At 41.3% G+C, this 15,324-nt stretch overlaps 1 protein-coding gene across 2 annotated transcripts in view; it reads right to left on the minus strand.

The window, feature by feature from the left end:
* ARID3A (AT-rich interaction domain 3A) overlaps positions 1–7,441 on the minus strand; it is a 74,271-nt gene extending 66,830 nt beyond the window's left edge. The window contains exon 1 of one of the 2 annotated variants that reach the window (XM_034437658.3): positions 6,957–7,441. The gene's annotated coding sequence lies outside the window, so the exon portion shown is untranslated. The remainder of the gene's footprint in view (positions 1–6,956) is intronic. The other variant, XM_034437659.3, reaches the window with a different exon arrangement.
* Positions 7,442–15,324: the final 7,883 nt, after the last annotated feature.

Here is a 15,324-nt window from a genome sequence, read left to right on the forward strand (position 1 = left end):
ACACATAAACAAAAGTGGAAGCAATTATAAAAAGGGGAACATCATTTTTTAAAAAAAACAAACAGGAAGGTAGGAAAGAGTTTTTCAGCTTTTGCCAGCAAAACCTTTGGTCAGAAGGGAGCTGCGGTGCAGTTTTTAGACAATGTCCACAGTTAATGATTGTGGCTTATAACCAACCCTCTACCTCTTACAAAATGTATTTCAAGATAAAGAGCATGTTCACACAGTCCACAAACAAGACTTTTAATTGTATTTCTACTGATCTCTCAGGAGGCATCGGCCCAAATAAATGTATTTACTCGGTAAATTTGCATGGGTGCCTATCTTAAATAATGCCTGGTGGCTAACACAAATAAAAAATCGAAATGTTGATATAAAAACAGTAGAAAACAAACAATAAAATATATGCTGTTACAAACAATCATTCTTCAACTCACACAAAGCAAAAACACCCAACCAGATCCCATGACTATCCTGCCCCAAAAGCCCGAGGGAACAACCAGGTTTTTAAGCCCTTCCAAAAGGTAGACAAGGTTAAATTACTATACCTTAAGAATTCTCACTAGCCTATTTGCCACGCATAACCACATTCCTATTCATAGCCTGATGCCCTAAAAGATTGGGGGGAGGAGGGGCAGAGGCAACAACTACTTTCTCTAATTTATATTTGGGTCACCTAGACATAATGATTCCTTGCCCCTGGCAACCAAAGCTTATTACCGTATTTTCTAACATCCATCAAAACTTCCCACAACGCCTCTGAATATCACAGGGAAGATCATCATCTCTCTAGGAAAAGGAAACATTCTGGCATTATCTGCTCCAATGCCACAGAACACAGTGCTCTTTTTACAGAGGGAAAAAAAAATGAGCAGAAATTAAGTTTCCCATGGACAGAACCTGCCAACAAGACCATGCATGCCTTCCCTAAGAGCCCCCAAGCTCGTTCAAACTTGCTTAGATTAATGCAGTCATAATATGCATGGCATTTTCCCTGAGAGTTGGAAGAACAGCTAGAAAACTGAGAGGGCTCCTCCCAGATATAGTCAGACACAAACGGCTAGACTCGTTACGCCTTATTCAATTTTTATCTCTGCAACAACGATTCTGCAATGTAGGATAGACTAAATTTGCCACTATCCCAAATGCATCAGTTAAGTTTGAGTGAACTTGAGCCAAAATCCATTTCTCCCAGTCCCAGTTCAGTGCCATAAACACCTCACGATACTGGTTCTAACAAGGAGTTTCTCTGAAACTTGAATTCTGGTGACTCCACAGGGTGATGTCCATGGAGATTTCTCAGCAAATAAAACAGAAGTGGTTTGCCATTGTCACTGCCATTCCCAGGTATTTTTCAACTTTCCAGTCTGACCTACAATCCTAGAATTTATTCTTGGGTCTCCTCTTCAAACACTAACCAGATATGACTTTGCTTGGCTTTCTGAGATCCATCAAAGTTCCAAGAAAATACAGATAGTCCTTGACTTTCGACCCACAATTGAGCCCAAAACTTCCGTTACTAAGCAAGACAGTTGTTAAATGAGCATACCCCCATTTTACAACCTTTCTTGCCACACTTAATGCCACACATCATTAAGTGAATCACTGCAGTTGTTAAGTTAGCAACACGGTTGTAATGTCAATCTGGCTTCCCCACTGACTTTTTTTGTCAGAAGGCCGGAAAATGTGATCACATGACTCCAGGGATACTGCAACTGTCCTAAATACATACCAACTGGCTGAATTTTAACACAGGACCATGGGGATGCTACAATAGTTGTTAAGTGTGAGAAACGGTCACTTTTTTCAGTGCTCTTGCTACTTCGAATGGTCACTAAATGAATGAATGGTTGTAGGTCGAGGACTACCTGCAGAAGAGCCTACACTATTAGGCTGCATGAAAAAGGGGCTTGGATCCAAGTTGCAACCTCTCCAATTTAATACTGCAAGACTTTTAGTTTGTAACTGACTGAGGCTGAACGGTCTTCAATCAATTCCCAGTTTCTTAAGACAGCCTGGGCCCGGGAACTCTGAAAAGTTGTAGTCACAAGTCTCTAAAAAATGTTCTAAACTGGAGAACGTCAGTATACACCACACTGGAGGACAATGATGTATGATCGAAGGGGACCACCAGTTTCATTAGCTCACAAAAAGATCAATTCTTCCATGGAGTTGGAAGAAGAGACCGGTTTGTCAATGGCCACAATTGAGAAGTTGTTTCTCAGGTATCATCAAACTGTCTAATTTAAATAGCTATTTTCCACTACAACTAACTCAATAGATCTGGAAACTCCACCCCGCCCCCCCCAACTTAAATTTAACAGACAGCCCTGCCAACCAACCCTGTTCTCAGTCTCCTGCCAAGGCCCTCTCCCACCAAATACCCTTTTCTTCCCAACTGCCATGGAACCTTCACCAAGGCAAGCGCTTTAATGACATCAGAGAAGCAGGAACCAATCAGGAGACCCATAGTGGACACGGTCTATAATTCTTTTGGCTGCACAGCGCAAAGGAAGGAGCCAAAATTATGCATTCTGGTTTTCATGTCCTCAAAGGAGAAGGTGTGAAATCTGCACTTCCACAGATAAAAAAAAGGACAGTGGAGGATGCCCCTAAAAGAAATGCAGGTAGTCCTTGAATTATGACCATAATTGAGCTCAAAATTTCTGTTGCTAAGTGAGCCATTTGTTCAGGGAGTTTTGCCCCATTTTACAACCTTTCTTGCCACAGTTCTTAAGTGAATCACTGCAGTTATTAAGTTAGTAACACAGTTGTTAAGTGAATCTGGTTTCCCCCATTGACTTTGCTTGTCAGAAGATCACAAAAGGGGGATGACATGATCCCACGACATTGCAACTGTCATAAAAATGAGTCAGTTGTTAAGCATCTGAATTTTGATCATGTGATGATGGGGATATTGCAATGGTTGTAAGTGTGAAAAGCAGTCATAACTCACTTTTTTCAGTGTCGTTATAACTTTGAACAGTCACTAAATCAACTGTTGTAAGTTGAGGACTACCTGTACGGGTCAAAAATTTTCTGAGAATAACCTCCTCTCGGTCAAAAAAAGAGAAAAGAAATAAGTTCTCATGTCCTACTTTCGTTTTGTCCGTTTTACATATAATTTTGCATGGGTCTTGATATTTTGAATCTCAAAAAAATCCCAGAACATGGAAACTAACACTAATAATTTTACATTCACAATGTCAGTTGCATGTGGCTTTTTATTCCCACAACAGCCATGATAGAATTTTTATATTGTGGAAATTTTCAAGAACTGCATATTATTTACAGTGGTCCAGTAACCATGAGGGAGTATTACTGAAGAGTGATTGGCGTGGGTGTTTATAGATAATTGAATAGGTAAATTGCAAAAGGGTAGACAAACAATAAATATCAAATATTTTAATTCTTGTGAATTTAGTAGTGCCTGTTCATTACCTAATGTAATTTAAGTTGCTTGCCTAAAATATATATAGCTAAACTCAAAATGACCACCAAAATATAATTAGAGATTGAAAATACGTGCCCCCGTGGCCCTGGCTTAGATTGGTAAAATGTTGTAATGAAGAAAAAAGGTATATGAATTGTCTATCTCTGTCTCAAAAAACATAATTTCAAATGCATTACAGCATGAGAAATGTATCTTCTCTTTCTCCTCTATGCAATTCATGCCTAGAAATTAAATTAAAGATTTAATTAAAGATGAATTATATTGTCTTCACATTTTCTCCTATCTAAAGCCAACCCCTCCTTATCAAAAATAATTTAGTTCCCCACCAATGCCCCTTCAAACTATAGAGCCAATTCCAGATGTAAACAAGGGTATAACAGTTGTCAAAGTTTGAGAAAAAGAAAAAAGAATTCAAGAAATGGCTGAATTGGATAGTCAAAAGGCAGCCTCATCTAAGCTTTGTTCTGGGCCAGAGACATTAATGCTTTATTAATCTGGAAAGCAGCAGAAAGTGAAACAAAGGGCAATTTACAGAAGCTTGTTAGCTAAGCAAAAAGAGGCGGTGGGATTTTTCTAGTTAGTACCGATATTATCATCCTAAGGATAGGCAGAAATAGCAACTTATGTGCACAGAACAGACAGCAAGGAGAAACGCTTCTCTCTCAAGGCTTGGGTGTATCTTTGCTGCAATTTATATTGCAGCAAATTCTATTATCTGTGCTGCCAATCAATCCCCCAAACACAAGATGTGAAGCTGTCCAGATCCCAAATGTTTTTCGCATGCCCTCTATTTTTTCCATGCACAGGCTTGAAATTTAAGACTCTTAATTCCTTGGGCAGAATTCTCTGTCAAATGAAGTTAATAGCATAAGGTTAATCAGATTTTCAGATTTCTCCTTCCCATCTGGGAAGCATATTCTAAATTCAGCCTAGGAGCAGGAGCTATTTGAGCTACTTGTGGCGATGTGCTTCTACATATGGACCACATTCATGGACTGGAGCAGATGTGTGCCATAGAATGGTATCCTGCGCGATGGGTTTAATTTTAATATTTGGTAAGAAGAACAAGCCACAGATGCACAGAGCTAAGAATTAAAACTGACTTCCTGAGTTGTAATGAAGCAAAGATAAGGTGATACAATCAGCCAGTTACAATTAAGGAGCCATAAATCAACTAAATATTATTTTTATGAGATTGATAAATGAGATGAAGTAAATTGGCATTGATCATTTAAGGATATTTTGGGGTTAAAAAAACCTGCTCAGCCTTTTTCATTGCCTCTAGCTCAATAAACTTCTGTATACCACCTACGGACTCTGTAGCTTGAGTGTATATGTATCTATGACATTATGTATGTGTGTGCACGCATTTTCACCATGCCAAATTTTGCAATGCTGATGACCTTGACTACTTGTTACTAGTCACTCTCTTATAAAATTGCAATCATTGACTAAGCCAGACTTCTTCAACTAATAAAGTATGTTGGGGGTAAGGAGGTGTTGCATAGTCATTAACATCATCAAGCAGTTTCAATATTTTGTCACCCTTTACTGAGCAGGGTAAAGAGAATAAAGGGGCCAGACTCCACAGGCTACATTCTAAATAGCTGGGGTCACCTTTTAACTTCTCCTAGACGTAATTTTTGGTAGGCGAGCAGAAACAGTATGTCTGGGAATGAAGCTGTCCTGGCATAGGCAAAACCACTGTCTATCCAAGGAGCTAGGCCTTAGTGATCACAAGCAGCAGAAGCGACATAATCTTGCATGTTTCAGGATTTTTGCTAGTTTGCAAAAGACTCAGGTGATCTAAATTCCAGAGAGGGCCCTGAAACACCCTAAATTACCTCTTGCTGCTAGAGAGAAGCTTGTAAAAGCCAGAACTGTGAAGGGAAATCCAAGTCCTCAATCGTGTTTTTCAGCTTTTTTTTTTTTTTTAAAGAGATCAAACTAGTAATTCCTGCAAGTCAAATCATGGAGATAGCTCAGCAGTCAGGAGAAATATAGCCACAGGATGCAGACAAAAATGACTGTAAGTTAAAGGGTGCCTTCCTTTAAATGCAATATTTCCAAAACCATCCCTTCACATGCAGGTTAAATAATCCACAGGCAAACCTGATAGGTAGGCAAAAGATAGGCACTGCATCTCAATATGATTTATTGATCCAAGTTGGTGCCTCCAAAATCAACACAATCAGCTCACTCTTGTTGCTGGCACACTAGTGTGCATGCTTTCATAGTTACCGATAGTCCATTCACCACTTTGACCTTGAGTCCTTCTAAACAGATATTATAGAAAGGGGCTTGAAGGTGAACTGGCCAAATGACTAAAAAGAGACTCATGCTACTATACACCCTTTTTATTAAACACTGTGTTCCATTTTAGCCATTAAATTCGAGGGGGGGGGAGCATAGAAGGTGCTTCCAGTGTGAATACAGAAAAATCCTCTCTCTTTGTTGCTGGTAAGTAAGTAAAATGCTGTCTTAAACTACACTGACAATCCCACCTACCAAGTGAGAGACTTTTCTGAATAAACATGCTGTTAATGGCATGCTATCTTTAAAAAGATTATTTCTAGGTTAAGGTGGAGAGACCTGGAATGTTAAAAAAGGGTACAAGATAAGGGCAGTTCCACAGAATTTAATATTCTGGGTCACAACAGCTTGTAATATTAAATTACAGACGTATAACGCAGCCTTTTCAACGAGATCCACTAAAGCAGACTTTTTTTTTAAGTGCTCGTAACGCGTGTGTAAAATCAACCTAGAACAATCCAACAGAAAAAAACAGTGAGGGAAAAGTCGCTAAGCGATCCATACAAATGTTAATTATTGGGGGGGGGGGTGAGGCGAAGCGAGCCAAATGGATTACTTTTAAAGACGTACAATGTCTTTAAAAGTACAACTGTCTTTAAAAAAACAAACAAACACCTCAGTTTAAAATTAAATCGCAAAATTAATCGAGGAGTGGAATTGCCAGCTTGCTCAGGAAAGGGACAGCGGGGGACTCATTTGCACCCCAAAAACGGGGGGGGGAATACACGAAGGAGAGCTGCCGGTCGCCTCCTCCCACAACTCGGTTTCAAATATAACCATGGTTTTTTTCTCTCTCTCTCTTTCTCTTCTCTCTCTCTCTTTAAAGTAAAGTTAGAATCCAAGGGCAGTTAAAAGAAAAGCAGCAACGCGGAGGCGATGCCAGGTCTCGCTCAACCCGTAAAGCACATTACATATTAACTTTATTTAGCCATTTATTTATATCGCTCTACTCCCCTTCCCCCCTCCCCTTCCTCCCCCCCAAAAAAAACCCCTCCATTCCCTTCTTAGGGAAAGGAGGGGAAAGCTGAAGATCTCTTCTTAAAACGCCAACAATTTTGCTTTCCATTCGCTCTAATTTCAAAACACACAAACACACACCCATAGTCTCCGCTTGGAGCCGTTTGTCCATTAAAAAACACACACACACAATTAGAGAAGAGCGGATTCCTAATCGCGGTGGCTATTTTACCTTGCAGAGAGGCAGGCGAGGGGAGCCTCATTTTTCCTTCTGGCTGGTTCCTTTATTCCCTGCCGGAACCCAGTCTCTGATCCAGCTGGGCCGCTCAGTTGTCCACGCGCGATGCTTCCTCCTTCCCCCTTTTTGATCTTCCAGACAGATTCTTTCCTCCTTTTTTTCTCTTTCTTCTTTTTCTTCCTCGCTGTGGCGTCCTCCCTCCCCCTTTCTTTTTCTTCCTTCCTTTTTTTAATTGCGTCGCTTTTAATGCCGCCTCCCTTATCTGGCTTGGATTAGTAAGTTTCCCTTTACAAGCGATTGCATGGCCTTCTCCTCCTCCTCCTCCTCCTCCCTCGATGCCTAAGGCGTGCACAGAGCTGGATAGACAAATCATAGGATGACAAAATAGCAATCAGATGCAAATTCCTAACCTCTGAATCAGGACCCAGCCATAAGAGAGGGTTGGGTCCTGCCCTGCTAAGGGAGCGTCGTTCAATTCCTCTTGGCGGAGGAAACATGTGCGAGAAGCCAGCCAGCCAGCCAGACGCTCGCAAAGAGACACGCCACCTGTATCTGCACGGTTCAGTCCCTTTAAAGTCCCGCGGCACTTTCGGCTCTATAACTCTAACCCTCCAAAATCCAAGCTAACAGAACCCCATTTGTGATATTCACCTACAAGCAAAGCAAATCAACCATATTATAAAGCTTCCCCGGATGGCCCCGGTTCTCCCACCTCGTTAAGTCAAGGGCTGGTTGGTTCCCACGACATTCCGAACCATAAATTGACCCAGTCTAGCGTGCCGCGCAAATTCAGCCTGCAGAGTGGGAACGTGCTTATTATTTGCCTTTTTGCTGTTATGGCTGCTAGGAATTCCTCGAGTCTGCCATTTAGGCGACTTAAGTGTAGGAGTTAAGCTTTAGATTACAAACTGGCACTAGGGAATTGACCAACCCCCCCCCCCCTCACCCGGCAGCAGAAAGTGTGAGGCCGCCAGATCTGCACTGCGAAACTCCAGACACCCACCAGGTGGTAGCTTAAAAAAATGCAGACAATTGCAAGCCCTTTGCTGCCATCTAGCGTCAGCCGTCATTTTTGCAGACCCCCATATGCAAGCAGCTCTGACAAATGGACCCAGTAGGTAATCAGCTCAGGTTGTTTGGATAGCTGGGGCCCACACGAGCCCCCGTTGCACGTTGTGTTGCTAGAAGCCCCCCACGCTCAGAGACGAAGGCTTCTTTTAAAATCCATCCGAATTTAAATCCAGCCGCCCTGAGTTCTAGGTTTGCACTTTTATCACTTAGACCAGAGTTTTTCAAAGTTGCAGATGTGTAGACTTCAATTCCCAGAATCCCCCAGTCAACATGCTGAGGGTAGTTCTGCCACAATGTTGACTGACACCCCCCCCCCTCCAATTCACTATATAGTGCTAGCTGGACCATTTTCCCCCCCTTTCTCCCATTTGCAACCGAGGATTAGAAGATGCTTTCTCCTTTCCCAGCCACCCCCTCCCCCCTTTTCTCTCGCAAGGCCGCTGATGGTCACTTCCGTCTCTTTCCAATTCTTCTACCCCGATTCGTGGGGTTGGGTCATATTAACAGCTGGTGGTGCTTCTTCTTGAGCCTCTGGAGGGGTGGAAGGGAAACCTACCACCAGCACCACTCCTGGTCAGGTAGTAATCCGCAAGCCAGTTTTTAGACACAATGTGGATTCAACTTCAGAGTGAACATTACAAACTCCCGCCCAATCCTATACACACACACACACACAAATATACACACACACATATATACATATATATACATATATACACACATATATATACATATATATCAAATTTATATAAAGTATATAAATTATATAAATTTATATAATTTGAAAATGGTTTGTCATGAATGCAACTGTTTGAGGGCTCCTGGATTGGAGCTGAAAGGCGAAAGGGAAGCTGTATGCTCCCACCCATATTGGGGTATATATATACATACATACATACATACACATATATATATATACATACACACACACACATATAGTTATAGTTTAGTTATATATAGTTATAGTTATATACATAGTTATAGTTATGTGTATTTCTCTTTAGCCAGGTTCTTCCTACGTAAACCAAGATTTTTATGCAGCCCTAGTTCAGTGAAATTACAATCCACTAGTTTCTAGGCTTTTTTCAGGCAGCCAGCAAACACTCTGCTGCCCATTGGGAGACTAAGATAGATCTATTTAGGAGTTAGTCTCCTTAGTCTATCTTAAGTCTCCTTAGTCTCCCAATGAGCAGCAGGGTGCTTGCTGCCTGCCTGAAGAAAGCCTAGAAACTAGTGGATTGTGATTTCACTGAACTAGGGCTGCATAAAAATCTTGATTTACGTAGGAAGAACCTGGCTAAAGAGAAATACACATAAAGACCTATGAAAAGAAAAGAAAACAAAGTTATAGTTACACACACACACAGATATAGATATAGAGTTTCCCCCTCCTCGCACAGCTCTAGCGCCTTTAATAGCTCCGCGAGGGAAAGCGGGGTGGAGTCGGTGAGAGGCCCGTTAATTGAAAGGGATGGGTTTGGCTCTTTGGAGACGCTCCCTAAGGGCGAACTCTTGCTAAAGTCAGTTCCGCTTCTTTTCTTTGCTCTCCCTCGAGTTGGCTCTCTTTGAGTTAAAAGATCCTCCTCCTCCTCTTCCCCCTTTCTCTCCGCCAGAGCCTTGCCTATCCCATTAACGTAATTACAACAGACATTTTTGTGGTCGGCGATGGGGGGGGGGAAAAAAGACAGAAGCAGTCAAGAGGCCGAAAGTCCACGTGCGTGGAAGGAAGAGCTCCTTATCTCAAGCGGCATCAGCATCGGGTGTGATGTGATCGCGGCGCGTTTGGAGGGCCTTAATTATTATTTTTTTTCTCTTCCCCTCCCCGATCCTTGTCGTGACCATGCAGTTTTTTCTCGGATGCCCTCCGAAAAGCGCTTGGATCGCGGGGCCCATCGTCCTCAGCCAACATGGATGGCTGGCTGGCAGGAGGTGATAAGGGGGAGTTGGATCAATCAACCAACACGCTGGGGAAGGTTACAGTAACTTGCAAAGTAGATTCTGCGGAGAACATTGGGTATTTAAAAAAACCAATGTAAGATATTTAAAAACAGTCATAGTATTAAATGCCATTTAAATAAACATGTAAAAGTGTATAAAGAAGCAGGAGCAAAATTAAGAATGCAATATATTCCGTTAAAGAACTCCAGTGGCTGCTACTTATCTCTACAAAATCTGGCTGGAGAAAATAGAACTCCTGCCATATAGTTGGAGAAAAAGAATGGATCCATGGACCAGCTCTTTTGCGTCTCTGTTCGTGGTTCAGCCAGCTTTGAGAGGCCTATTTTCATCCTTTTCGGGGATCCTGATGGTTGCAAAGAATCAGCCCCAAGCCCTTGACAATTGGAAGAGTTTGCCTTCTTGTCACATAATTGTTCTGCTCGTGGTGCCTGTGGTTGATTCCTATCTTTGGAGATGGCCATTGAAGTGTTAAACATCTGCTGACAAAGGGGATTGGGCCCAATTTTATTTAGGTTTTAAGCCACCCAGGTTTAATGTGTTTACAATTTACAACACACTAAAAAAAAAAAACACAATTTCAGTCAAAACATATCCAATAAAATCAAGTAAAGGCACAAAAATACAGGGAGTCCTCATTTAGCGACAACAATTGGGACCAACGACTTTGTCTTTAAGCAAAGTGTGTTGGAAGAAATGTCCATCTGGGTTCAGTTCCAAGTGGGGAGAATGACACTGGAAACATGGAAGCTGTTTGGAAAGATGGTTTAATGGTGGACAGGACCACATGGGTTTTTTGGGTCCTGGGCAAAAATGAGCACATGGAAGAGAGAGTAATAATAATAATAATAACAACAACAACAGTAACAGAGTTGGAAGGGATCTTGGAGGTCATCTAGCTCAACCTCCTGCTCACGCTCTCTTATGTATGTATGTATGCCTTAGAGCTTCCTGTTCCTGTGTAAGGGCAGGTATCCTGATTGGTTGTCAGACTCCCATGGTGCCATGCAGGGGTAACTGTAGGTTGTCTTGAGTCCCAGGCTTGGTTTAATCTTGCTAGGTGATGATATAATGAAGAGGGTTTGGGCAATTCCTATTATGTCTGAGGGCTAATCCTATCTTTGTTGGATCCTGGGTGAGGGTATTTACTTATGAATAGTCCTAGCCATCTCTTTATCTCTTAAGTGCTGACATCTGCTGTGGGCTATTGAGGAGGGTGGGACTACTAAGAATGAGTCTGGTTCCTGCCTAAAAAAACCATGTTTCTCCATTTCTCATCCAAGGAAATATAATATTCTGCCTTTTTAATGTTTCCTATAATATTTCATTCTTCTAGGAGAGGGGTGGGTGCTAACTTCCTACAAGTGGTTGCTATGTGAAACCATGGCTGTGCTTATTTCAGCTTTCCTTTGCTTTATAGACCTACAAAGACTGGACATACTAATATATTATTAAATACAATTAAAATATGATTTAAAAGTTTGGGGAAACTATATTTGCCTAATGCCAAAAGTATGCAAAATGTGGATGCTAGTTGAGTTTCTCTGATCATTGATCAATCTCCCCCTTAAATAAATAAAAAACGTGATTTACTTTGGGGTGTGGGTGATATGTATGTCAACTTAAGGACAAATATAAACATTTTGGACATGTATACAATACGATATTTCTATAGAAAAAGTCAATATATTATGTTCAAGAACAATGTTCCATTAAGGAATTGAAAACCTGAGTATTTTCTCAGGTGAGTGAACCTCTTTAAGATATTTTTCAGTATGATTTTGTGCTGCTCTATTTCAGGGGTCTCCAACCTTGGCAACTTTAAGACTTGTGGACTTCAACTCCCAGAACTCCCAGCAAAGCTGGCTGAGGAATTCTGGGAGTTGAAGTCCACAAGTCTTAAAGTTGCCAAGGTTGGAGACCCCTGCTCTATTTGATGTTTCTGGATGCATATCACCTGTTTCTCTTTTACAGTTCTTGTTTTTTTTTCCATTATGTAAAGCATCTATGGTCATTCAGAACCGGACATTCTCAAAACCAATGTACATATATAAATAACGGCATATAAGAAAACATGATTATTATTGCTAATGAATAAAACTAATTTTGAATGAATGTATCCTTCGCATTAATGGTTTTTCACAGCTGTTTATTGCTCATTCATATTTCAACTAGAGCAATTTATGCGTTTAACTACTGTTGTAATTTACTTTTTGGGTGTATTCTGTTAACAAACTTTGTCAGCAAACAACAGGGCATAAAAAAAAAAAAATAAGAATATGCCAGGAGCCTCTGGGTCCAGCATTTGATTTCTCACAATAACTATTCAGGTGGTCCAGGTTTGGTCTGGTGCTCCAGGTACTGGCTCAGAAACTGGGAGACTGTGAGTTCTAGCCCCATCTTAGGCAAAAAAGATGGTTGGGTGATTTTGGGCCAGTCACACCCCCTCAGCCCAACCCACCTCACATGGGTGGTGGTTGTGGGAAAAATAGGAAGAGGAAGTATTGTATGCCGCCTTGGGCTATTTATAAAAAATAATAAAGGTGGGATATAAATAAACATTACTCACAAACGGGATACTCCAACAAGAGTGTCACTTCTAGCTGTAGAAAAGCATTTCTACAGCTAGAATTTGGATATACAGTATGGCGTTCCCAACCTTTTCAAACCAAGAAACTTTTGATAGATCCACCTTTCACAACAATAATCCAATCGGCTTTCAAATCTCCAGTTTAGTGGCCATCAGCACCTTTTATGGTGATATTAATGCCACAGATTAATCCTGCACAGTGTGATGAAATGCTTTCTTTTCTAGTTTAAATAGTTTTTCTGATCTGTTCATTGGGTGAACCCTGGTGCTTTGTTTATTTTTCTACGCTAGGTATGATTTCATGTTTCAGTCAGGGCTCAGTTACATTTCTTTCCAACTAGAGCAAACTGGAAGAGAGCCAGGTTGTTGTTGGGTTTTTTTGGCATTGCATCACTGCATATGCCTAAGGAAATAAAGAGAACAAATCAATAGTGGGATTCATTTTGAAAGATTGTTGGGTGGTTTTTCTCAACTTCTTCAAAAACGTCACAAGAAAAAGACAGGACATGGGTATCACTGGTTAAAGATGGTCAAATGTATTGATTTATTTTTGAACCGCTGAAAGAATCTTCAAAGGAGACACACACGCATACACACACACGTAGTCCTCAACTTGCGACTGGTTGCTTATCAACCATTCAGAGTGATAGACCCCAGGGGTGGGTTCTACTTACTTGCAACGGGAGTGCGCGCATGCACAGATCGTCCATTATGACATCCGGGCAGGTGGGCGGAGCCTCCCGCCGCTTTTACTACCGGTTCTCAAGAACCAGACAGAACCAGGAGCAACCCACCGCTGATAGACCCCCCCTCCCCAAAAAAGCCACTTGGGATTTGATTTTGAAGTTCCAACATTGCACACCCACCCTTGCAATGATATGGTAACTGCATTTTGGACAATTGACAATCAGATCACATTGAAGGCCTTTGCAGTGCCCCGGTCATCTGACCACAATTTACAGCGCTTTTGCTAAAAGCCCATATTTACTTCTGGTTTATGGCCCATAGCAAACCATGGGTTTGCTTAATAACCACCTGTTCACTGAACAGCTCTGGTGTTTGCTTTATGACCGCTGCATTGCAGCCAAAAAAGTTGTAAAATCGGATCCATCATGTGATGCTGACCTGCTTTGCAACTATCATGCTTTAACAATTATAAACTGCCAGGCTCAATTACAGTCGTGAGTCAAGGACTACCTGTATATATTCTTCCATTCAATCATGTCTGATTCTTAAGACACTGCCCGGACAAGTCTCTGCAGTTTTCCTTGGCAAGTTTTTTTCAGAAATGGTGTGCTATTTTTTTTTTTTTAATTAGATTTATATGCCGCCCTTCTCCGGAGACTCAGGGCGGCTTACAGTGCGTTAAGCAATAGCCTTCATCCTTTTGTATATTTATACAAAGTCAGCTTATTGCCCCCACAAACTGGGTCCTCAATTTACCTACCTTAGAAAGGATGGAAGGCTGAGTCAACCTTGAGCCTGGCAAGATTCGAACTTGCTTTAATTGCAGACAGCTGGTGTTAAATTACAGTGCCTTGTCTGCAGAGCTAGCCAGGCTCCGTAGGACTGAGAAAAAGTGACTGGCTCAAGGTAACCCAGCTAGCTTCATGCCCAAGGTGGAACTAGAACTCACAGTCTCCCAGTTTCTAGCCTAATGCCTTAACACTACATCAAACTGGCCAGGGGCGGGTTTCAAAACCTGTTGCTACCGGTTTGCTCGTGGGCATGGGCACGCTTGCGCGCATGTGCAACACTTTTGCACATGCGCAAAAGGATCCAGGTGGGTGGACAGAGCCTCCCGCCTCCGCTGCTACTGGTTCGCCCGATCCGGGGTGAACCAGTAGCAATCCACCACTGAAACTGGCTTTCAAATATATATGTGCATTAGTGCAATTTAAGAAGGAAATAGTGTAACCTATTTTATTATAAATTCTTGATATCTTTCTGTGTCAAGAAAGAACACAGAACACTAGAACATCAAGAGTTCTAGCATGGCTAAATCTTCAAATGGGGTGAGTTTTTTTTTTAAAAAAAACCAAATTGGAATTTAGAACCATTTCTTTTGCAAAATATCTTCAGCAGTGGCAGGGTTTCCACCAATAGTTAATTTTTCTAATTCCAATGAAATCACTAGTGCTTTATTCTTTCTTCCGAATAAATTTATTTCCATGCTTAAAAGTGAACAAAGGTGGGACAAGCCAAAGCTTCTGTCCACCTTTTCCAAAGTGGAAAGGAAAGGGAAAGGGAAAGGGAAGGGAAGGGAAGGGAAGGGAAGGGAAGGGAAGGGAAGGGAAGGGAAGGGAAGGAAAGGAATGGAAAGGAAAGAAGGAAAGAATTTAGTAGGTATTAATTTCTCAGTGTAAGAGAAAAATATTTCTTGCAGGAGATAGGTAAACTTCCATGAATCCATTTTATTTAATGGGAAATAAAATTTGTAAAACAGAAAAATATTTCAATAAAATTATCCATAAAGGCTTGCTTTTACTTACTTTGACCAAGAAATGATTTCTCTCTCTGTGTATGTATGTTTAGAAGTGGACTTTTCTGATTTGGAAAGTGTGAGTAATTAGGGAGGCATCATAATGTTGGAAAATTTGTGTAACCCCCCAAAAATGTAATAGCACTTTTCATATTGCAGAGTAATGAAGTTGACCAAACATATCCAGGAAACTACAGGTAGTCCTCATTTAGGGACCACAGTTGGGACCCAAAATGTCATTAAATAAAATGAAAACTGCAAGT

This window comes from Pantherophis guttatus, chromosome 1, assembly GCF_059756535.1.
Source record: "Pantherophis guttatus breed Tessera chromosome 1, ASM5975653v1, whole genome shotgun sequence".
Taxonomy (NCBI): Eukaryota; Metazoa; Chordata; class Lepidosauria; order Squamata; family Colubridae; genus Pantherophis; species Pantherophis guttatus.